A 24,780-nucleotide genomic window follows, 5' to 3' on the forward strand; every position below is an offset into this window, starting at 1 on the left:
GCAAAAAGTTTTAAGTTTTTAAAAATTCCTTATTTCAAAATCAAACTTTAAAAAAAAATCAAATGTTCATCAAAGTATCAAAACTGGTATCAAAGTAACATTATCAAAGTGAAAAAATGGGTTTGTGTCAACCTCGGAGTTTTTATTATCTGATGTTTGAACTATTTTGATCAAAATGGCTATTTCAAAATTTTTATCGGATGGGTTTTGTAAAAAAAGGGCGTTGGGGGAGGGGGGGGGCTTAATTACCCGTCGATCTCTTTTGACTCTTTAAAAGTGAACTAGAACTTTCCATTTTCAATCCAATGAGCCCTTTCTGAAGTTTATACGAGTTCCTCTTCTATTAGAACCAATTATATCCCCAGAGTATAAATTGAAACGCCTGTCCCTGGGCCCTGAGGGGTTGTTTCGACCCGGAGTTTTGATATCTGATGTTTGAACTATTTTTTACAAAATGGTCACCTCAAATTTTTATCAGATGGGTTTATTCATCCGATAAACCCAAAGGCTTAAAGGGCGGGAGGGGCTAGTTGTCCTCCGATCTTTTTTACTCTGAGAAAATGAACTAGAACTTTTAATTTCCATTCAAATGAGCCTTCTCTGAAGTTTATACGGGTATATCTTTCATAAGAACCATATACGGTCCCAAGACATAGCTTACTATGCCTGCCGCCCCGGGCCATGGGGGGTTGTGTCGGTACCAGAGTTTTTGTTATTTGACCTTTGAATGATTTTTAAAAAAATGGCTATCCCAAAATTTGTATTGGATGGGTTTGTGAGAAGAAGATCGTGGGAGTTAGGGGCCCTCCGATCTCTTTTGACTCTTAAAAATTGAACTAGAACTTTCAATTTCCATTCAAATCATCTTTCTCTGAAGTTTATACGAGCTTCCCTTCCATAAGAACCATATATGTCCCCAGTGCATAACTTGCAACGCCTGCCCCTAGGCCCTAGTTGGTGGTGTCGAAACCGGAGTTTTTTTTTATCTGACCTTTGAACTATTTTTAACAAAGTGGCTATCTCAAAATTTTTATCAGATGCATTTGGGGGAAAAGGAGTATGGAGGGATAGTTGCCCTCTGATCTCTTTTGACTCTTAAAAACTGAACTAGAACTTTCAATTTGCAATCAAAGAGCCCTCTCTGAAGTTTATACGAGCATTTCTTCCACAACAGCTATATATGCCCCTCAGGCATAACTTACAACGCCTACCTTGGGCCTGAATCTTTGAACCATTTTGAAAAAACGGCTCTCAAATTTCTTATCGGAAGGGTTTGAGGAAAATAGGGCGTGGAGAGGGGGGCTAGTTGCCCTCCGATTTCTTTTGACTCTTAAAAAGTGAACGATAACTTTCAATTTCCAGTCATATGAGCCCTCCGAATTTTATACGAGCATCCCTTCCATAAGAATTATATATATGCCCCCAGAGCATTACTTACAACGCCTACCTCTGGGCCCTGGGGGGCTGTGTCGACCCCGGAGTTTTCACTATATGATCTTTGAACTGTTTAAAAAAATAGCTATCTCAAAATTCTTATCGGATGGGTTTGAGGAGCAAAGGGCACGGAGGGGGAGGGCTAGTTGCCCTCTGATATCTTTTGACTTTTTAAAAGTGAACTAGAACTTTCAATGTGCAATCAAATGAGCCCTGTCAGAAGTTTTTACGAGCATACCTTCCATAAGAACCATAAATGACCCCAGAGCAATACTTTCAACGCCTGCCCAGGACCTTAGGGGTTTGCGTGGACACAGAAGTTTTTCTTATCTGACCTTTGAACTAATTTTAACGAAATGGCCATGCGTAAAGACCTTTTTGTTATATGATCTTTGAACTATTTTTAACAAAATGGCTACCTCAAATTTTTCATCAGATGCATCTGGGGAAAAGGGGCTTGGGGGGGGGGCTAGTGACCCCATGATCACTTTTGACTCTTAAAAAAGGCACTAGAACTCTCGATTTCCAATCGAATGAGCCCCCTTTGAAGTTTATAGGACCACCCCTTCTATATGAAGTGTCTCTGGGAAAAAAATAAATGAAGTGTCGGGGTAGGCTAGCTGCCCTCCGATAACTTTCGACTCATAAAAAGTGAATTACAACTTTCAATTTCCAATCAAGTGACCCCTCTATGTATTTTATACGAGTATCCCTTCCATAACAACCATATATACCCCCAGGGTATAACTTACAATGCCTACCCCGGGCCCTGGGGGGCTCTTTCGACACCGGAGTTTTTGTTATTTAAACTTTGAACTATTTCTATCTCAAAATTTTTATATGATACATTCAGAGCGTGGAGGGGGAAGGGGTTAGTTGCCCTCCGATCTCTTTTGATTCTTAAAAAGTGAACAAGAACTTTCAATTTCCAATCAAATGAGCCCGCTCCGAAGTTTATACGAGCATCCCCTCCATAAGAACTATATATGCCCCAAGAACATTACTTACATCGCCTGCCTCTGGGCGCTGGGGGGTTACGTCGACAAAGGTGTTTTTTTATCTGACCTTTGAACTTTTTTTAATGAAATGGCTATTTTAAAATTTTTATCGGATGGGTTTGGGGAAAAAGAGTGTGTGGGGGGGGGGAAGTTGCCCTTGGATATCTTTGGACTCTTAAAAAGTGAAGTTGAACTTTCAATTTCCAATCAAAAAAGCCCTCTCTAAAGTTTATGCAAGCATCCCTGTCATAAGAACTATACACGCCCCCAGGACAACACTTACAACGCCTATCCCCTGGGCCCTGGGGGTATTTGTTGATAGCGGAGTTTTTGTTATCTATTTTTTTGAAATTTTTTTAAAAAACTGGCTATCTCAAAATTTGTTGCGAATGGGTTGGGGAAAAAAGGGCGTGGGGGGGCTAGTTACCCTTAAATCTCTTGACTCTTAAAAAGTGAACTAGAACTTTAAATTTCCAATCAAATAAGCCCTCTATGGAGTTTAAACGAGCATCCCTCTCATAAGAACTATACATGCCCTTAGGGCATGACTTAGAACTCCTTCCCCCAGGGCTTGGGGGGTTGTATTGAAACCAGAGTTTTTCTTATCCGACCTTTGAACTATTCTTCATGAAATGGCAATTTTAAAAATTTTATCGGATGGGCTTGGGGAAAAAAGGGTGTGGGGGGGGGGGGGCTAGTTACCCTTGGATATCCTTTGAAACTTAAAAATTGGGCAAGAACTTTCAATTTCAAATCAAATGAACTCTCTCTGAAGTTTATACGAGCATCCCTTTCGTAAGAACCATATACGCCCCCAGGACAACACTTACAACCCCTACCCTCGGGCCCTGGGGGTATGTGTTGATAGTGGAGGTTTTGTTATCTAATTTTTGAACAATTAAAAAAAAACTGGCTATCACAAAATTTTCAGCGATTGGGCTTGGGGAAAGAAGGGCGTTTGGAGGGGGGGGCTAGTCGCCACTCAATCTTTCGACCTTTAGAAAGTGAACTAAACTATTCAATTTCCAATACAATGAGCCCCCTCCAAATTTTATACAAGAATCCCTTTCATAAGAACTATACATGCCTTTATGGCATAACTTAGAACGCCTTCCCCCAGGGCTTGGGGGGTTGTATTGAAACCAGAGTTTTTCTTTTCCGACCTTTGAAATATTTTTTAACAAAATGTCTATCTCAAAATTTTCATCGGATGGGTTTGGAAAAAGAGGGCTTGGAGGGGGGCTAGTTACCCTCGTATCGTTTTTGACGATTAAAAAGTGAACTCGAGCTTTCAATTTCCAATCAAATGAGCCCTCTCTGAAGTTTATACGAGCATCCTTTTCATAAGAACCATATCTTCCCCAGGGCATAACTTACAACGACTGCCCGCGGGCCCTGGGGGGTTTTTTCAACACCTGAGTTTTTGTTATCTTACTTTTGAACAATTTTAACTTAATTGCTATCTCAACATTTTTATCAGATGTATTTGGGTGAAAAGGGGCGTGGAGGGAGGCTATTTGCCTTCCAATCTCTTTTGACTGTCAAAAACTGAACTAGAACTTTTCAATTTCAAATCAAAATGAGCCCTCTTTAAGTTTTTACGAGCATCCCTTCCATAAGAACCATATATTCCCCCAGGGCATAACTTTCAACCCTTGCCCTGAGGGCTCTGGGGAGAGTGTCCTCCTCAAAAACATAAGTTCTATCTGGAAATCAACTACGTAGAACAAAATAGCTATCTCAAAATTTTGATTGGATGTGTTTGGGGAAGTGTTGGGCGTGGAAGTTGCCTTCCAATCACTTTTGATCCTTAAAAAGGGCACTACAACCCTCGATTTCCAATGGAATGAGCCCCCTTTAAAGTTTATACGACGACCCCTTCCATATGAAGTGCCTCTGGAGAAAAAAAACATTGGAGCCGTATGGCCTTTACAATAGGCAACGCTTTAGCGTTGCCCCTGATTGTTCAGGTGGTGGGACAAAACTTCTTCTTCCAACGATTTATCAAGTCCATATTTTTGATTTTCAAAAGCATGGTAGGTATTGATGACCTTGTCCATGTCAAAATCTAAAACTCAATCATCATTGCTATCATTTTTAATTTTTTTGCTTCAAATAGGGATAAAATCCTTTTAATAGACAGTGAAGATGATAACAGTGATAGAAATTCACAAAAATACTAGATATTTCGGTAACATATATAGTGACCGTCATCAGTAGTAAAACAGTTTTACTACTGATGACGGTCACTGTATATGTGACCGAAATATCTAGTATTTTTGTGAATTTCTATCACTGTTATCATCTTCACTGTCTATTAAAAGGATTTTATCCCTATTTGAACTTTTATTTATCGTCATGGAAAGGCAGTGTGGTCTCCGAAATTATCTATTTTTTTGCTTCGTTACACCTCGGCTTATCTTTTGTCATTATGAAATACATCGCCGAACGTTTTTTTTTAACAAAAGTATGGTAGGCATTGATGACCTTATCCATGTCAAAATCCCAAATCCAATCATCATCCATATCATTTTCAATTTTGAGACGTTTTGATGCTTACTATCCTTATTTATGTTCATTGAGTCGCGGTTCTTCATCTTCATTTTTGACTGTCTCTCTAATTTGGTGTCTTAGATCTTCTTACTGTTCTTGCTACTTACGTCTTTATCCTTCATTTTCATTTTTGGCGCGCTATAATTGTTGTTTTCGCATATCTTCTAACCGCCCGTGTCTTTGATCTTCATTTTCATTTTTGATACGTTTTTGGATTTTGATTACTTCAGACAATTTAGCAATAGCCTTTGCTTTAGCTGTCCGTATTGGCTTTGTCGCAATTGATGGTCCAGGTTGTCAAATTTCACATCTTTGATTTTCAGGTGTTGGTTCCAAAGAATCATCATTTATAGTAATTAATTAAAAAAAATTTCCACAAAATAAGTTTTTAAAAGAAAAGTAAAGAACTCCATTAAACAAAAAATGAGCAAAAATAAAATCAAATAATCTACCAAGCGTGAAACTACGACAAATCAGCATCGATAAGTAAATGAAACCCAGAACGAACGGAAATTTCAATAAATAACCGAGTCAAACTCAAAACGAGCAGAAATTAACATAAGTTGGACACAAAACCCCTATGCCTTCCCAAGGCCAGAACAAAATTTGCACTTTACTGAAAAAAATGTAAATGTTTTTACTTTTATAACTTAAATAAATCAAATAATATTAATATTTTGATTACTAAATATCAGTATGTGTATATTAAACTGACAATGCACATAATACCCTCAGTCGTTCTTGGGATACTGCTGAGATGCCTTATTGGGAATTAGCATTAACACAGTGCATTCTGATTTAATCTTAAGGCAACATTTAGTTTTTAAACATAATGGGCAAATGGGAGTGTGGGCGTGGGAGGGTGGGACGGGGAGGGGGATTAGTTGCCCTCCAATCTCTTTCGACTATTGAAAAGGGCATCAGCCCTTTCTATTTTCAATCGAATGAGCCCTTTTCGAAGTTCCTAGGACAACTCCTTCGATTCGAAGTGCCCTGGTCTAAACAACAACAACAAAAATAATACATTATACCCACATCGATCTTTACTATAAAAATGTTAAGCATTCCAATCACTTTCGATTATTAAAAAGAGTACTAGGCCTTTCGATTTCCAATCGAATGAGCCCTTTTTGAAACGTCAACGCATTCTATAAACACCTTATATGCCCCCAGGGGATAAATTGCAACCCTTACCCTAAGGTCTATTAGGGTGGTCGTCATCCTCTAAGACCTAATTCCCAAAACTTTCAACTACGTTAAACAAAATGGCTATCTCAAAATTTTGATTGGATGTGTTGGGGAAATTGTGGGCGTCAGAGGGGCGGTAGTCGCTCTCCAATCTTTTTCAACTATTAAAAATAGCCTTAGCTCTTTCAATTTCCAATCAAATGAGCCCTTTTGAAGTTTCTACGACAAAACCTTCAAAAAAAATCTTATATACCCCCAGGGCATAATTTACACCCCTTGCCCTGAGGGCTGGGGAGGGGGGGTGTCATTCTCAAAGTCCTAATTTCCAGAAATTTCAACTACGTTGAACAAAATGGCTATCTGAAATTTTTTATTGAATGTGTTTGGATGAATGGTGGGCGTGAGAGGGGGGTTAGTTATCCTTCAATCAATTTTGACTATTACAAAGGGCACTAGCCCTCTCAATTTCCAATTGAATAGGCCGTTTTTGAAGTTTTACGACAACTCTATCTATAAAAACCTTATATGTTCCCAGGACAGAACTTACAACCTTTGCCTTTGGGACTCTGGGGGATTTGTCATCCTCAAATACATAATATCCAGAACTTTCAACTACGTTTAACAAAGTGGACATCTCTAAACTTTTATAGAATGTGTTTGAGGAAATGGTAGGTGTAAAAGGGGGTTAATTACTCAGCTTACTTTTGAACATTAAAAAGGGCGATTTCACTTTAAATTCAAATGAACCATTTTTGAGATCTCTATATCAACTTCCTGTATAAACTTCATATGCCCCCAGAGCTCAACCTACAATCATTGCACTGAGGACTCTGACAGGGGTATTCTCCTAAAAGACCGAATTTCAAGAACTTTCCACTACGTTGAACAAAATGGATATTTCAAAATTTTTATTCGGCGTGTTTGGGAAAATTGTGGGCGTAAGAGGGGCGTTAGTCGCTCTGCAATCACTTTCAACTATTAAAAAAGGCATTAGCCCTTTCAATTTCCAATTGAATGAGCCCTTTTGAAGTTTCTACGACAACGCTTTCAATAAAAACCTTATATGCCCCCAGGGCATAACTTACAACCCTGAGGGCTGTGGGGGGGGGGGGTTGTCATCCTCAAAGACCTAATTTCCAAAACTTTCAACTACGTTAAGATAAGATAAGTTTTATTCTTCATTAAATACACATACAATATTAGATGTTATAAATCCCTCAAAGGCTCATTGGCCTGTACAAAGAGGGAAGACGTTGAATAAAATGCCTATCTAAAAATTTTTATTGGATGGGTTTGGGGAAAAGATGGGCTTGAGAGGGGGGTTAGTTGCCCTCAAATCACTTTCGACTATTAGAAAGGACACTGGCCTTTTGAATTTCCAATCGAATGAGTCCTTTTTCAAGTTTTTACGACAGAGATTTCAATAAAAACTTTATATGCCCCCAGGGCATAACTTATAACCCTTGTCGTGAAGACTTCGGGGGGAGTTTCCTGCTCAAAGGTTTAATTTCCTGAACTTTGAACTGCGTGGAGCAAAATGGCTAACTAAAAATTTTTATTGGATGTGTTTGGGGAAATGGTGGGCGTGGAAGGGGTGTTAGTTGCTTTCCAATTACTTTCGACTATTAAAAAGGGCACTAGACATTTCAATTTCCCATCGAATGACCCCTTTTTGAAGTTTCTACGACAACGCTTTCTATAAAAACCTTATATGCCCCCTGGGCATAATTTACAACCCTTGCTCTGAGGGCTATTGGGGGGGGGGGGTTGTCATCCTTAAATACCTACCGTCAAGAACTTGAAAATACCTTGAATAAAATGGCTATCTCAAAGTTTTGATTAGATGTTTGTAGTTAAAAGGTGGGCATGAGAGGGGTTTAGTTGCCCTTCAATCTCTTGACTATTAAAAAAGGCACTAGCCTTTTGAATTTCCAATCGAATGAGGCTTTTTTGTAGTTTCTACGACAACGCCTTCTATAAAAAACCTTATATGCCCCATGGCATAACTTATAACCCTTGCCCTGAGGGCTGTGGGGGACTTTCCTCCTCAAAACATATTTTATATGTGGAAATCAACTACGCTGAGAAAAATTGCTATCTCGAAATTTTTATTGGATGTGTTTCAGGAAATGGTGGGTTTGAAAGGGGTGTTAGTCGCCTTCCAATCACTTTCGAATATTAAAAAGGGCACAAGCCACTCCAATTTTCAATTGAATGAGCCCTGTTTGAAGTTTCTACGACAACTTCTTCGATAGGAAGTGCCCTGCTCTAAAGGAAAAAATTAATAAATAATACATTGTGCCAACATCGTTCTTATATGTCCCCAGGGCATTACTTAAAACCCTTGCCCTGAGGGTTGTGGGGGAGTTTCCTCCTCAAAAACATATTTTCTATCTGGAAATAAACTACGCTGAAAAAAATGGCTATCTCATAATTTTGATTGGATGTGTTTGGGGGAATGATAGGCGTGGCGGGGGAGAGGCTAGTTGTCCTGCAATCACTTTCGACTATTAAAAAGAGCACTAGCCACTCCAATTTCCAATCGAATGAGCCCTTTTCGAAGCTTTTACGACAACTCCTTCGATACGAAGTGCCCCGGTATGGAAAAAAAATAATACATTGTGCTAACGTCGTTCTTTACTTAGGCAGCACGATCAAGCTGCCTATGATTTTTACAAAAACTTTCTATATAAACCTTATATGCCCCCAGGGCATAACACAACCCTTGCACTGAGGGCTCTGAGGGGGTTATCATCCTTTAAGATCTAATTTCCAGAACTTTCAACTACGTTGAACAAAATGGATATCTCAAAATTTTGATTGGATGTTTTGGAAAATGGTGGGCCTGAGAGGGGCGTTAGTCTCTATCCAATCACTTTCAACTATTAAAAAAGGCACTAGCCCTTTCAATTTCCAATTGAATTATCCCTTTTGAAGTTTCTACGACAACGCTTTAAATAAAAACCTTATGTACCCCCAGGGCATAACTTCCAACCCTGAGGGCTGGGGGGGGAGGGGTTGTCATCCTTAAAGTCCTAATTTCCAAAACTTTCAACTACGTTGAATAAAATGGCTATCTAAAAATTCTTATTGGATGGGTTGGGGAAAAGATGGGCTTGAGAGGGGGGTTAGTTGCCCTCAATTCACTGACGACTATTAGAAACGACACTGGCCCTTTGAATTTCCAATCGAATGAGCCCTTTTTCAAGTTTTTACGACAGAGATTTCAATAAAAACTATATGCCCCCAGAGCATAACTTATAACCATTGTCGTGAAGACTTTGGGGGGAGTTTCCTGCTCAAAGGTTTAATTTCCTGAACTTTGAACTGCGTGGAGGAAAATGGCTAACTAAAAATTTTTATTGGATGTGTTTGGGGAAATGGTGGGCGTGGAAGGGGTGTTAGTTGCTTTCCAATTACTTTCCACTATTAAAAAGGGCACTAGCCATTTCAATTTCCCATCGAATGACCCCTTTTTGAAGTTTTTACGACAACGCTTTCTAAAAAAAACCTTATATGCCCCCTGGGCATAATTTATAACCCTTGCCCTGAGGGCTATTGGGGGGGGGGGGTGGGGGGTGGGGGTTGTCATCCTCAAAGACCTACTTTCCAGAACTTGAATCTACGTTGAATAAAATGGCTATCTCAAAGTTTTGATCAGATGTTTTTAGTTAAAAGGTGGGCATGAGAGGGATTTAGTTGCCCTTCAATCTCTGGACTATTAAAAAAGGCACTAGCCTTTTGAATTTCCAATCGAATGAGGCTTTTTTGTAGTTTCTACGACAACACCTTCTATAAAAAACCTTATATGCCCCCATGGCATAACTTATAACCCTTGCCCTGAGGGCTGTGGGGGACTTTCCTCCTCAAAACATATTTTATATGTTGAAATCAACTACGCTGAACAAAATGGTTATCTCAAAACTTTGATTGGATGTGTTTCGGGAAATGGTGGGTGGGGAAGGGGTGTTAGTCGCCTTCCAATCACTTTCGACTATTAAAAAGGGCACAAGCCACTCCAATTTTTAATTGAATGAGCCCTGTTTGAAGTTTCTACGACAACTTCTTCGATACGAAGTGCCCTGCTCTAAAGGGGAAAAAATAATAAATAATACATTGTGCCAACATCGTTCTTATATGGCCCCAGGGCATAACTTAAAACCCTTGCCCTGAGGGTTGTGGGGGAGTTTCCTCCTCAAAAACATATTTTCTATCTGAAAATCAACTACGCTGAAAAAAATGGCTATCTCATAATTTTGATTGGATGTGTTTGGGGGAATGATAGGCGTGGCGGGGGGGGGGGGGCTAGTTGTCCTGCAATCACTTTCGACTATTAAAAAGAGCATTAGCCACTCCAATTTCCAATCGAATGAGCCCTTTTCGAAGCTTTTACGACAACTCCTTCGATACGAAGTGCCCCGGTATGGAAAAAAAATAATACATTGTGCTCACGTCGTTCTTTACTTAGGCAGCACGATCACGCTGCCTATGATTTTTACAAAAAATTTCTATAAAAACCTTATATGCCCCCAGGGCATAACTTACAACCCTTACACTGAGGGCTCTGAGGGGGATATCATCCTAAAATACCTAATTTCAAGAACTTTCAGCTACGTTGAACAAAATTGATATCTCAAAATTTTGATTGGATGTCTGGGAAAATGGTGGGCGTGAGAGGGGTGTTAGTCTCTATCCAATCACTTTCAACTATTAAAAAAGGCACTAGCCCTTTCAATTTCCAATTGAATGATCCATTTTGAAGTTTCTACGACAAAGCTTTCAATAAAAACCTTATATACCCCCAGGGCATAACTTACAACCCTGAGGGCTGTGGGGGGGAGGGGTTGTCATCCTTAAAGTCCTAATTTCCAAAACTTTCAACTCCGTTTAATAAAATGGCTATCTAAAAATTCTTATTGGATGAGTTGGGGAAAAGATGGGCTTGAGAGGGGGGTTAGTTGCCCTCAATTCACTTTCGACTATTAGAAACGACACTGGCCCTTTGAATTTCCAATCGAATGAGCCCTTTTTCAAGTTTTTACGACAGAGATTTCAATAAAAACTATATGCCCCCAGGGCATAACTTATAACCATTGTCGTGAAGACTTTGGGGGAGTTTCCTGCTCAAAGGTTTAATTTCCTGAACTTTGAACTGCGTGGAGGAAAATGGCTAACTAAAAATTTTTATTGGATGTGTTTGGGGAAATGGTGGGCGTGGAAGGGGTGTTAGTTGCTTTCCAATTACTTTCCACTATTAAAAAGGGCACTAGCCATTTCAATTTCCCATCGAATGACCCCTTTTTGAAGTTTCTACGACAACGCGTTCTATAAAAAACCTTATATGCCCCCTGGGCATAATTTACAACCCTTGCTCTGAGGGCTATTGGGGGGGGGGGGTTGTCATCCTCAAAGACCTACTGTCCAGAACTTGAATCTACGTTGAATAAAATGGCTATCTCAAAGTTTTGATCAGATGTTTTTAGTTAAAAGGTGGGCATGAGAGGGATTTAGTTGCCCTTCAATCTCTGGACTATTAAAAAAGGCACTAGCCTTTTGAATTTCCAATCGAATGAGGCTTTTTTGTAGTTTCTACGACAACACCTTCTATAAAAAACCTTATATGCCCCCATGGCATAACTTATAACCCTTGCCCTGAGGGTTGTGGGGGACTTTCCTCCTCAAAACATATTTTATATGTGGAAATCAACTACGCTGAACAAAATGGCTATCTCAAAATTTTGATTAGATTTGTTTCGGTAAATGGTGGGAGTGGAAGGGGTGTTAGTCGCCTTCCAATCACTTTCGACTATTAAACAGGGCACAAGCCATTCCAATTTTTGAATGAATGAGCCCTTTCTACGACAACTGCTTCGATACGAAGTGCCCTGCTCTAAAGGGAAAAAAATTATAAAAAATACATTGTGCTAACATAGTTCTTATATGCCCCCAGGGCATAACTTAAAACCCTTGCCCTGAGGGTTGTGGGGGAGTTTCCTCCTCAAAAACATATTTTCTATCTGAAAATCAACTACGCTGAAAAAAATGGCTATCTCATAATTTTGATTGGATGTGTTTGGGGGAATGATGGGCGTGGCGGGGGGGCTAGTTGTCCTGCAATCACTTTTGACTATTAAAAAGGGCACTAACCATTCCAATTTCCAATCGAATGAGCCCGTTTCGAAGTTTCTACGACAAATCCTTCAATACGAAGTGCCCTGGTATGGAAGAAAAATATTACATTGTGCCCACGTCGTTCTTTACTTAGGCAGCACGATCAAGCTGCCTATGATTTTTACAAAAACTTTCTATAGAAACCTCAGATGCCCCCAGGGCATAACTTACAACCCTTACACTGAGGGCTCTGAGGGGGTTATCATCCTTTAAGATCTAATTTCCAGAACTTTCAACTACGTTGAACAAAATGGATATCTCAAAATTTTGATTGGATGTTTTGGAAAATGGTGGGCCTGAGAGGGGCGTTAGTCTCTATCCAATCACTTTCAACTATTAAAAAAGGCACTAGCCCTTTCAATTTCCAATTGAATTATCCCTTTTGAAGTTTCTACGACAACGCTTTAAATAAAAACCTTATGTCCCCCCAGGGCATAACTTCCAACCCTGAGGGCTGGGGGGGGAGGGGTTGTCATCCTTAAAGTCCTAATTTCCAAAACTTTCAACTACGTTGAATAAAATGGCTATCTAAAAATTCTTATTGGATGGGTTGGGTAAATGTTGGGCTTGAGAGGGGGGTTAGTTGCCCTCAATTCACTGTCGACTATTAGAAACGACACTGGCCCTTTGAATTTCCAATCGAATGAGCCCTTTTTCAAGTTTTTACGACAGAGATTTCAATAAAAACTATATGCCCCCAGAGCATAACTTATAACCATTGTCGTGAAGACTTTGGGGGGAGTTTCCTGCTCAAAGGTTTAATTTCCTGAACTTTGAACTGCGTGGAGGAAAATGGCTAACTAAAAATTTTTATTGGATGTGTTTGGGGAAATGGTGGGCGTGGAAGGGGTGTTAGTTGCTTTCCAATTACTTTCCACTATTAAAAAGGGCACTAGCCATTTCAATTTCCCATCGAATGACCCCTTTTTGAAGTTTCTACGACAACGCGTTCTATAAAAAACCTTATATGCCCCCTGGGCATAATTTACAACCCTTGCTCTGAGGGCTATTGGAAGGGGGGGTTGTCATCCTCAAAGACCTAATTTCCAGAACTTGAAACTACGTTGAATAAAATGGCTATCTCAAAGTTTTGATTAGATGTTTTTAGTTAAAAGGTGGGCATGAGAGGGGTTTAGTTGCCCTTCAATCTCTTGACTATTAAAAAAGGCACTAGCCTTTTGAATTTCCAATCGAATGAGGCTTTTTTGTAGTTTCTACGACAACGCCTTCTATAAAAAACCTTATATGCCCCATGGCATAACTTACAACCCTTGCCCTGACGGTTGTGGGGGACTTTTCTCCTCAAAACGTAATTTCTATTTGGAAATCAACTACGCTGAACAAAATGGCTATCTCGAAATTTTGATTGGATGTGTTCCAGGAAGTGGTGGTCGTGAAGGGGTGTTAGTTGCCCTCCATTCACTTTCGACTATTAAAAAGGGCACAAGCCACTCCAATTTTTAATTTAATGAGCCCTTTTCGAAGTTTCTACGACAACTTCTTCGATACGAAGTGCCCTTGTGTAAGGGGAAAAAAATAATAAATAATACATTGTGCCAACATCGTTCTTATATGCCCCCGGGGCATAACTTAAAACCCTTTTCCTGAGGGTTGTGGGGGAGTTTCCTCCTCAAAAACATATTTTCTATCTGGAAATCAACTACGCTGAAAAAAATGGCTATCTCAAAATTTTGATTGGATGTGTTTGGGGGAATGATAGGCGTGGCGGGGGGGGGGGCTAGTGGTCCTGCAATCACTTTTGACTATTAAAAAGAGCACTAACCACTCCAATTTCCAATCGAATGAGCCCTTTTCGAAGCTTCTACGACAACTCCTTCGATACGAAGTGCCCCGGTATAAAAAAAAAATAATACATTGTGCCCACGTCGTTCTTTACTTAGGCAGCGAAGATCTAATTTCCAGAACTTTCAACTACGTTGAACAAAATGGATATCTCAAAATTTTGATTTGATGTTTTGGAAAATGGTGGGCCTGAGAGGGGCGCTAGTCTCTATCCAATCACTTTCAAATATTAAAAAAGGCACTAGCCCTTTCAATTTCCAATTGAATGATCCATTTTGAAGTTTTTACGACAAAGCTTTCTATAAAAACCTTATATACCCCCAGGGAATAACTTACAACCCTGAGGGCTGTGGGGGGGAGGGGTTGTCATCCTTAAAGTCCTAATTTCCAAAACTTTCAACTACGTTGAATAAAATGGCTATATAAAAATTCTTATTGGATGAGTTGGGGAAAAGATGGGCTTGAGAGGGGGGTTAGTTGCCCTCAATTCACTTTCGACTATTAGAAACGACACTGGCCCTTTGAATTTCCAATCGAATGAGCCCTTTTTCAAGTTTTTACGACAGAGATTTCAATAAAAACTTTATATGCCCCCAGGGCATAACTTATAACCCTTGTCGTGAAGACTTCGGGGGGAGTTTCCTGCTCAAAGGTTTAATTTCCTGAACTTTGAACTGCGTGGAGCAAAATGGCTAACTAAAAATTTTTATTGGATGTGCTTGGGGAAATGGTGGGCGTGGAAGGCGTGTTAGTTACTTTCCAATCACTTTCGACTATTAAAAAGGTCACTAGCCATTTCAATTTCCAATCGAATGAGCCCTTTTTGAAGTTTCTACGACAACGCGTTCTATAAAAAACCTTATATTCCCCCTGGGCATAACTTACAATCCTTGCTCTGAGGGCTATTGGGGGGGGGGGGGGTGTTATCCTCAAAGAACCAATTTCCAGAACTTGAAACCACGTTGAATAAAATGGCTATCTCAAAGTTTTGATTAGATGTTTTTAGTTAAAAGGTGGGCATGAGAGGGGTTTAGTTGCCCTTCAATCTCTGGACTATTAAAAAAGGCACTAGCCTTTTGAATTTCCAATCGAATGAGGCTTTTTGTAGTTTCTACGACAACCCCTTCTATAAAAAACCTTATATGCCCCCATGGCATAACTTATAACCCTTGCCCTGAGGGCTGTGGGGGACTTTCCTCCTCAAAACACATTTTATATGTGGAAATCAACTACGCTGAACAAAATGGTTATCTCAAAATTTTGATTGGATGTGCTCCAGGAAGTGGTGGTCGTGGAAGGGGTGTTAGTTGCCTTCCATTCACTTTCGACTATTAAAAAGGGCACAAACCACTCCAATTTCTAATTGAATGAGCCCTTTTCGAAATTTCTACGACAACTTCTTCGATACGAAGTGCCCTTCTCTAAAGGGAAAAAAATAATGAATAATACATTGTGCCAACATCGTTCTTATATGCCCCCAGGGCAGAACTTAAAACCCGTGCCCTGAGGGTTGTGGGGGAGTTTACTCCTCAAAAATATATTTTCTATCTGGAAATCAACTACGCTGAAAAAATCGGCTATCTCATAATTTTGATTGGATGTGTTTGGGGGAATGATGGGCGTGGCGGGGGGGCTAGTTGTCCTGCAATCACTTTTGACTATTAAAAAGAGCACTAACCACTCCAATTTCCAATTTAATGAGCCCTTTTCGAAGTTTCTACGACAACTCCTTCGATACGAAGTGCCCCGGTATGGAAAAAAAATAATACATTGTGCCAACGTCGTTCTTTACTTAGGCAGCACGATCGAGCTGCCTATGATTTTTACAACACCTTTCTAAATAAACCTTATATGCCCCCAGGGCATAACTTACAACCCTTGCACTGAGGGCTCTGAGGGGGTTATCATCCTAAAAGATCTAATTTCCAGAACTTTCAACTACGTTGAACAAAATGGATATCTCAAAATTTTGATTGGATGTTTTGGAAAATGGTGGGCGTGAGAGGGGCGTTAGTCGCTATCCAATCACTTTCAACTATTAAAAAAGGCACTAGCTCTTTCAATTTCCAATTGAATGAGCCCTTTTGAAGTTTCTACGACAACGTTTTCAATAAAAACTTTATATGCCCCCAGGGCATAACTTACAACCCTTGCACTGAGGGCTGTGGGGGGAGGAGTTGTCATCCTTAAAGACTTAATTTTCGAAACTTTCAACTATGTTGAATAAAATCGCTATCTAAATTTTTGATCGGATGTGTTTGGGGAAAAGGTGGGGGTGAGAGGGGGGTTAGTTGCCTTCAAATCACTTTCGACTATTAAAAAGGGCACTAACCCTTTGAATTTCAAATCGAATGAGCCATTTTTCAAGTTTTCTACGACAAAGATTTCAATTAAAACCTTATATGCCCCTAGGGCAAAACTTATAACCCTTGCCCCGAAGACTCTGGGGGTATTGTCCTGCTCAAAGATAAAATTTCCTGAACTTTGAAGGTAGTGGGACAAATTGGCTATCTCAAAATTTGTATTGGAGGTGTTGGTGGGGAAATGGTAGGCGTGGAAGGGGTTATAGTTGCCTTCGAATCACTTTTGACTATTAAAAAGAGCACTAGCCATTTCAATTTCCAATTGAATGAGCCCTTTTTGAAGTTTCTACGATAACGCGTTCTATAAAAACCTTATATGCCCCCAGGGTATAACTTACAACCCTTGGCCTGAGGGTTGTGGGGGAGTGTCCTCCTCAAAACATTTTACTATCTGGAAATCAACTACGCTGAACAAATTGGCTATCTCAAAACTTTGATTGGATGTTTTTTAGGAAATGGTGGGCATGGAAGGGGTGTTAGTTGCCTTCCAATCACTTTCGACGATTAAAAGGGCACAAGCCACTCCAATTTCTAATTGAATCATCCCTTTTCGCATTTTCTACGACGACTTTTTCGATACGAAGTGCCCTGCTCTAAAGGAAAAAAAAATAATAAATAATACATAGTACCAACATTGTTCTTATATGTCCTCAGAGCATAACTTAAAACCCTTGCCCCGAGGGTTGTGGGGGAGTGTACTCCCCAAAAACATATTTTCTATCTGGAAATCAACTACGCTGAACAAAATGGCTATCTCAAAATTTTGATCTGATGTTTTAGGGGGAATGATGGGCATGGGGGGGGGGGGGGCTAGTTGCCCTCCAATTACTTTTGACTATTAAAAAGGGCACTGGCAACTCAAATTGCCAATCGAATGAGCCCTTTTCGAAGTTTCTACGACAACTCCTTCTATATGAAGTGCCCGGGTATGGATAAAAAAAAAAAAAAAAACACATTGTGCCCACATCGTTCTTTACTTAGGCAGCACTAAGTAAAGTATTTTCTTTTTCAGGGAAAAAGAAAATAATACTTTAAATCTTTTCGTTTCTTAAGACTTTATAGTTTGGCCTGCTATTTGCATGCTGGAGAAAAAATTTTCAGCAATTTTTAACAACATACACCCTTTTAAAAATCTGGACACAAATAGTAGTGTTTAATTTCGTTTCATACCTGCTCTAGTTGACCTGAAATGGAAAACTTGAAACCATTTGCAAAAAAAAATCTGCTTACTTTCTTTGATAGCTTGGATACAGTTACGCTATTTTGACTTAGTTAAATTTTAAGAGCAGAAGTAGCCCCGAAAGTTTGAACATAATACCCTCAGTCGTTATTGGGATACTGCTGAGATGCCATATTGGGAATTAGCATTAACACAGTGAATTTTGATTTAACCTTAAGGCAACATTTAGTTTTTAAACATAAAGGCAAATGGAAGAGTGGGCGCGGGAGGGAGATTACTTGCACTCCAGTCACTTTCGACTATTAAAAAGGGCATCAGCCCTTTCTATTTTCAATGGAATGACCCCTTTTCGAAGTTCCTACGACAACTCCTTCGATACGAAGTGCCCTGGTCTAAACAACAGCAAAAAAAAAAAAAAAAAAAATCATACATTATACCAACCTTGATCTTTTCTATAAAAATTTCAAGCCTTCCGATCACTTTCGACTATTAAAAAGGGCACTGAGGGAAAAAAAAGGGCAAGTGAGTTTTTATGATGACGCTTTCTATAAACACCTTATATGTTCCTGGGCATAAAATACAAACCCTTACCCTAAGGGCTCTGAGGGTGGTTGCCATCCTCTAAGACATAATGTCCTTAACTTTCAACTACGTTAAACAAAATGGCTATCTCAAAATTTTGATTGGATGTTTTTGGGAAAATGGTTGGCGTGAGAGGGGCGTTAGTCGCTCTCTCATCACTTTCAACTAATCAAAAAGGCACTACCCCTTTCAATTTCCAATCAAATGAGCCCTTTTGAAGTTTCTAGGATAACGCTTTCAATAAAAACCTTATATGCCCCTAGGGCATAACTTACAACCCTTGCCCTGAAGGCTGGGGGGGGATTGTCATCCTCAAAAACCTAATTTCCAGAACTTTCTACTACGTTGAACACAATGGCTATCTGAAAATTTTTCATTTGATGTGTTTGGGCGAATGGTGCGCGTGAGAGGGTGGTTAGTTACCCTCCAGTCACTTTCGACTATTAAAAAGGGTACTAGCCCTCTCAATTTCCTCTCAATTTCCAAAACCTTATATGCCTTCAGGGCATAACTTACAACCTTTGCCCTGGGGACTCTGGGGGGCTGGAAATCCTAAAATACATAATTTCCAGAACTTTCAATCCGGCTAAATAATATGGCTATTACAAAATTTTAATTGGATGTGTTTGGGGTCATCGTGGGTGTGAGAGGGGGTCAATTACTCTCCACTTACTTTCGATTATTAAAAAGGACAATTTCAATTTCCGATCAAATGAGCCTTTTTTGAAATTTTCACAACAACTTTCTATATAAACCTTATATGCCCCCAGGGCATAACTTACAATCCTTGCACTGAGGGCTCTGAGGGGGTTATCATCCTAAAAGACCTAATTTCAAGAATTTTCAACTACGTTGAACAAAATGGATATCTCAAAATTTTGATTGGATGTATTTGGGGAAATGGTGGGCGTGAGAGGGGGGACTAGTTGCCCTTCAATCACTTTTGACTTAAAAGGGCACTAGCCGTTTCAATTTTCAAATGAATGAGCTCTTTTTGATGTTTTTACAACATCGCTCTCCATAAAAACCTTACATGCTCCCAGAGCAGAAATTAAAACACTTGCCCTGAGGGTTGTGCGGGGGGGATGGGTTGTTATCCTAAAAGACCTACTGTCCAAAACTTTCAACTACGTTGAGTAAAATGGCTATCTAAAAATATTGATTGGTTGTGTTTGGGGAACAGGTGGGCGTGAGAGGGGGGTTAGTTGCCCTCAAATCACTTTCGACTATTAAAAAGGGCACTAGACCTTTGAATTTCCAATCGAATGAGTCTTTTTTGAAGTTACTACGACAACTCCTTCTATAAAAACCTTATATGCCCCCCAGGGCATAACTTACAACCCTTGCCCTGAAGTTTGTGGGGGAGTGTCCTCCTCAAAAACATATTTTCTATCTGGAAATTAACTACGCTGAACAAATTTGGCTATCTCAAAATTTGGATTAGATTTGTTTCGTGAAATGGTGGGCGTGGAAGGGGTGTTAGTTGCCTTCCAATCCCTTTCGACTATTAAAAAGGGCACAAGCCATTCCAATTTCCAATTGAATGAGCCCTTTTCGAAGTTTCTACGACACCTTCTTCGATACGAAGTACCCGGCTCTGGAGGAATAAATAATACATTGTGCCAACATCGTTCTTATATGTCCTCATGGCATAAGTTAAAACCCTTGCCCCGAGGGTTGTGGGGGAGTGTCCTAGTCAGAAATATATTTTCTATCTGGGAATCAACTACGCTGAACAAAAGGGCTATCTCAAAATTTTGATTGGATGTGTTTGGGGTAATGATGGGCGTGGGAGAGGGGGCTAGTTGCCCTCCATTCACTTTTGACTATGAGAGCCTCTTTGAAGTTTCTACGACAACGCCTTCTATAAAAACCTTATATGCCCCTAGTGCATAACTTAAAACCCTTGCCCTGAAGGCTGTTGTGGAGTGTCCTTCTCAAAAACGGGATTTCTATCTGGAAATCCACTACGCTGAAAAAAAGGCTATCTCAAAATTTTTATTTGATGTGTTTCGGGAAATGGTGGGCGTGGAAGGGGTGTTAGTTGCCTTACAATCACTTTCGAATATTAAAAACGGCACAAGCCACTCAAGTTTTCTATTGAACTAGCGCTTTTCGCAGTTCCTCCGACCACCTGTTCGACACAAAGTGTCATGGTCTCCAGGAAAAAAATAATAAATGATACATTGTGCCAACATCGTTCTTATATGCCCTCAGGGCATAACTTAAAACCCTTGCCCCGAGGGTTTTGGGGGATTATCCTCCTCAAAAAAATATTTTCTATCTGGAAATAAATTACGCTGAACAAAATGGCCATCTCAAAATTTTGATTGGATGTGTTTGGGGGAATGATGGGCGGGGGGGGGGCTAGTTGCCCTCCATTCACTTTCGACTATTAAAAAGGGCACTAGCCCTTTGAATTTCCAATTGAATGAGCCCTTGTTCAAGTTTCTACGACAAAGATTTCAATAAAAATTTATATGCCACCAGGGCATAACTTATAACTCTTGCCCTGAAAACTGTGGGGGGAGTTTCCTGCTCAAAGGTATAATATCCCGAACTTTAAATTGTGTGGAACAAAATGGCTATCTCAAAATTTTGATTTGGTGTGTTTGGGGAAATAGTGGGCGTGGAAGGGGTGTTAATTGCCTTCGAATTACTTTCGACTATTAAAAAGTGCTCTAGCCATTTCAATTTCTAATCTAATGAGCCCTTTTTGAAGTTTCTATGAAAATGCCGTTCTATAAAAACATAATATGCCCCCAGGGCATAACTTATAACATTTTCCCCGAGTTCTTCAGGGGGTTGTCATCCTCAAAGACCCAATTTACAGAACTTAAATCTACGTTGAATAAAATGGCTATCTAAAAATTTTTATTGGATGTGTTTGGGGAAATGGTGGGCGTGAGAGGGGTTAGTTGCCCTCCAATCACTTTCGGCTATTAAAAAGGGCACTAGCCACTCCAATTCCCAATCGAACGAGCCCTTTTCGAAGTTTCTACGACAACTCCTTCGATACGAAGTGCCCGAGTATGGAGAAAAAAAAAATGATTGTGCCCACATCGTTCTTTACTTAGGCAACGCTATCACGCTGCCCATGACTGCAACTGCAAATTTTCATTTTCTGGGCCTTTCAACAGATATTATATTATATAAATAATTGTTGCGTAGGAAACTCAACAATCTTAAATACATACAACTTTGAAGGGTCCCAATGACTTGTAAACGCAATGACTGTAACATTTACGTAGTTTGCGGCATCTTTTTAGGTTTGTACTAGATTGTGCGCAACAGTTTGTTGGCGTCGAAGATTGCGACGGCGTTGTTCTTCTAACATAATATTTTTTCCTTCTTCACTTTCATCTTTGACTCATTTTGAATCTTGCTGTGGCTTTTCTTCTAATAGCACAATTCTTTTTGTTCTCCACTTTCATTTTTGACATGTTCTGATATTCGCTTTTGTATGCCTACTAACAACCTAATTCTTTGTTCTCATCCTCGCTTGTCTTATAACGGAGGTTGTAGTCCCAGACAGGAGGTTGATTTAATTCATCCTCCACTGCTCGTATTTTCATGTAACCTTGGGCGTAGTTATTCGTGTTTTACAATATTTCTTCCCAGAGATCCATTAGGTTACGAGAGATCCCATTGTTTAAAGGATGTTCAAGGCGTTCTTCAGCAGCTTCATAATGATCTAAGAAGTACATTGTTAGACCCATTTTAGACATGCGAAAGCGAGTATCAGCACGTGTCAAAAAATGAAGGACCAAGAATTGTGCTGTTAGAAGACACATATTTTTTGTTCTTCACTTTGCTTCTAGCCACGTGTTTTTTTTGTGTTTTTTTGTTCTTCACTTTGCTTATTGATTTGTTCTGATCCTTGTTGTCGCATGATGTAATTTATGCTCTAGAAATGTGCTCATAAATATGATGTCACTCATGTAATTTCTTTTGAAAAATGAATGGCTCTTAACAAATTTTTTTCTAACTCGTGACCCATCTAGATCGTTTTTTTTTTCAGGCCAGAACAATCTCAGGATACAAATTTTCAAACAATAATGGGATTGTGATTGGGAATCTTAAGGAAAGGGTGGAATTAAGAGCCGATTTGCAAAATGCTAAGCAATGCCATAAGCTCTTGTTTAGAATTTGTGATAATTTTGATCGTCCTAGGGCCAGTTTGGAATCCTTAAATCAACTAAAGCTAAATAGAAGGAAGAAGTTCATCTGTGGAAACATAGGCAAATTTCAAAATGTCAGGAAATTTTCGGAATAATCCCTATTTGCTTTGGAGACAGGCTTCAAAATTAACTTCGCACTCTTCATCATAGTCGAACTCTATTGATATTGTTTCTTGGGAGTGACTTTTCTCTTTTATTTTTCTGATGATTCTCCCCCGTTAGAATCAATCTTCCATGAAGTCTCCTTAAGCCATTTTTCAACATTAAATAACACATGTAGTGTCACAATTATCACACCGTCAGCCATTAAGTCTCAAATTTGATTCCTAGAGAGTGATACAACACCGGGATCTGATGATCTTCAACATGAGCTTCCCAAATTAAATGTATTCCTTGTAATTTTATTCATGGCTTTCATTTCTCTACTGTATATATCCAAAACGTTATATGAGGATTTAGTTACGGATGTTCCAAAAAATATTAATGATCCCAAATCCTTCGATTCATATTGCCCAATAAAAATTATGCTCAGGTTTAGGAAAACTGTCTGAAATGATGCTACAATGTGTCATTGGTCTGAAATGCGACTGTAGAATTAATCAGTTTTGCTTTTGAGGAGGCCTTGGTGTCAAATCTGCACAAGTAACTTTTTTAGGTGTCCTTGATCGCTATAAGTTATCAAAGAAAAATTTGGGTGTTTTTGCTATTAACATATTGAAGGCTTTTGATTCTGTTTGGAGTGCTCAATCTATTTTTGTCTTTCAAGGAGTAAAGTAGATTTTTTTTTCATTTCTGTCATTTTTAAAAGTCTTATTCGAATTGATTAGAGTTTTGGAAGCTACAGTGATGACTGTGGTTAAATATGCCTCTGAAGTATGGGCGCTTCCAAAAGCAAATGAAGATTTGCTAGATGTTTTCCTGAGAAATTGACTACGGATTATTTTGTGTACCCGGCTGACTGACCGTATATCAAACTGTAGGCTGTACGAAAAGTGTGGGTCAATTTTGTTTTCTAGGGCTATAATGAGAGAAAGGTTGAGATGGCTAGGGCACGTTCTGCGGATGAAAGATGACAGATTGACGAGGTCTGGCCTTTTCAGCCAACTATCTAGGGCTTAACGAAAAACTAGTCGTCTGCGGTTGAATTGGGCGGATGTCATAAAAAAATGTTTAAAGGAAACGAGAACCTCCTGGAAGGGTATAATTAGGGAGGCTTTGAATAGATTGGGATGGGGAGGAGCGTGTGTAGCTGTGTTGGCCTAGGGCGGCTTGGTGCTGTGTTGAGTTGCTGTTTTTAGTAATAGTAGTATTTGGGTGGATTCAAATTACATTCTCTCTTCTTTATTGACCCCCCAATAGATGTTAGTCACCTTCCCAACACTGATGACATTCTTATGTCTGACGACCTTTGAGAACTACAGACTTCTGTGAATAGCCTTTTTACACTAGATTAAAAGTGGTCGGACTTCCAACTGCCCCTTGACAAATTGAATTCCTGTTTTTTTGGTTTCCCAAGAACATCCAAATATAATTATTTATGTGGGTCTGCCCAAAAATCTGCCTTCAGATCGCATAATTATCTTGTAATCTCATAATTATTCAGATTACATAATTATATTCTGTTTGGTACATCGATTAAATCCAAAAGCATACTTATTATTTTTCATTTTTTGCGCTCCATCTATTTATCCTGACACATTTTTTTTCTGCAACCGAACGTAGTCAAATCCATTGTCTTTTTTTGATTTGTAAATATTTCCTTCAGTTTTCTATTTAGACTAAAAAAGTTATATTTCTAAGCGGTATGATGTTTTCAAAATCTCTGGAAAGATGAGTGAGCCATCAGTTAGGTTATGCAAGCGGTCTGACAAAATTGTTAGCTGTGTTTTGTCAAGGTTAAAATAATTTTTAATCATGTATGTTTAAAGTATAAGTGTTAGAGTTAAAGCATGTTAAAGTATGTATTAGAAAAAGTAAAACAGACTCACAGTAGAAGTAGAACTACTGTAAGAAAAAAAAAGTGCTACAAAGTTCAGCTTGACGGGATGATTAATTCAACTGAAACTTCGTATTATAGGCTCCAAATGAGCTTCCTCCATTTATTAGTAGGAAACCTCATTTAGAATTATACATATGGATGTTTAATTTAATTTTTTTTTCCATTAGTTTCTCTTTATCGTATATCTGAAATATCAATATCTCGCACAAATTAAGCCAATTTATAACATAAACAGCTGAGAAAATATATGTTCATATGAAAGCTTTTGTCAATAAAGAACATTGAAAATTAGTAGTTTAGAGTAAAAACTTAGAGTAAAAACTTGCTG

The 24,780-nt window shown here is 39.2% G+C and overlaps 1 protein-coding gene across 1 annotated transcript in view; it reads left to right on the top strand.

The window, feature by feature from the left end:
- LOC148949819 (uncharacterized) overlaps positions 1–24,780 on the top strand; it is a 72,585-nt gene that overhangs the window by 44,328 nt on the left and 3,477 nt on the right. The gene's annotated exons all lie outside the window — the stretch shown is intronic.

This window comes from Artemia sp. Qi Xiang Cuo, chromosome 8 (genome assembly GCF_049724085.1).
Source record: "Artemia sp. Qi Xiang Cuo chromosome 8, ASM4972408v1, whole genome shotgun sequence".
Classification (NCBI taxonomy): domain Eukaryota; kingdom Metazoa; phylum Arthropoda; class Branchiopoda; order Anostraca; family Artemiidae; genus Artemia; species Artemia sp. Qi Xiang Cuo.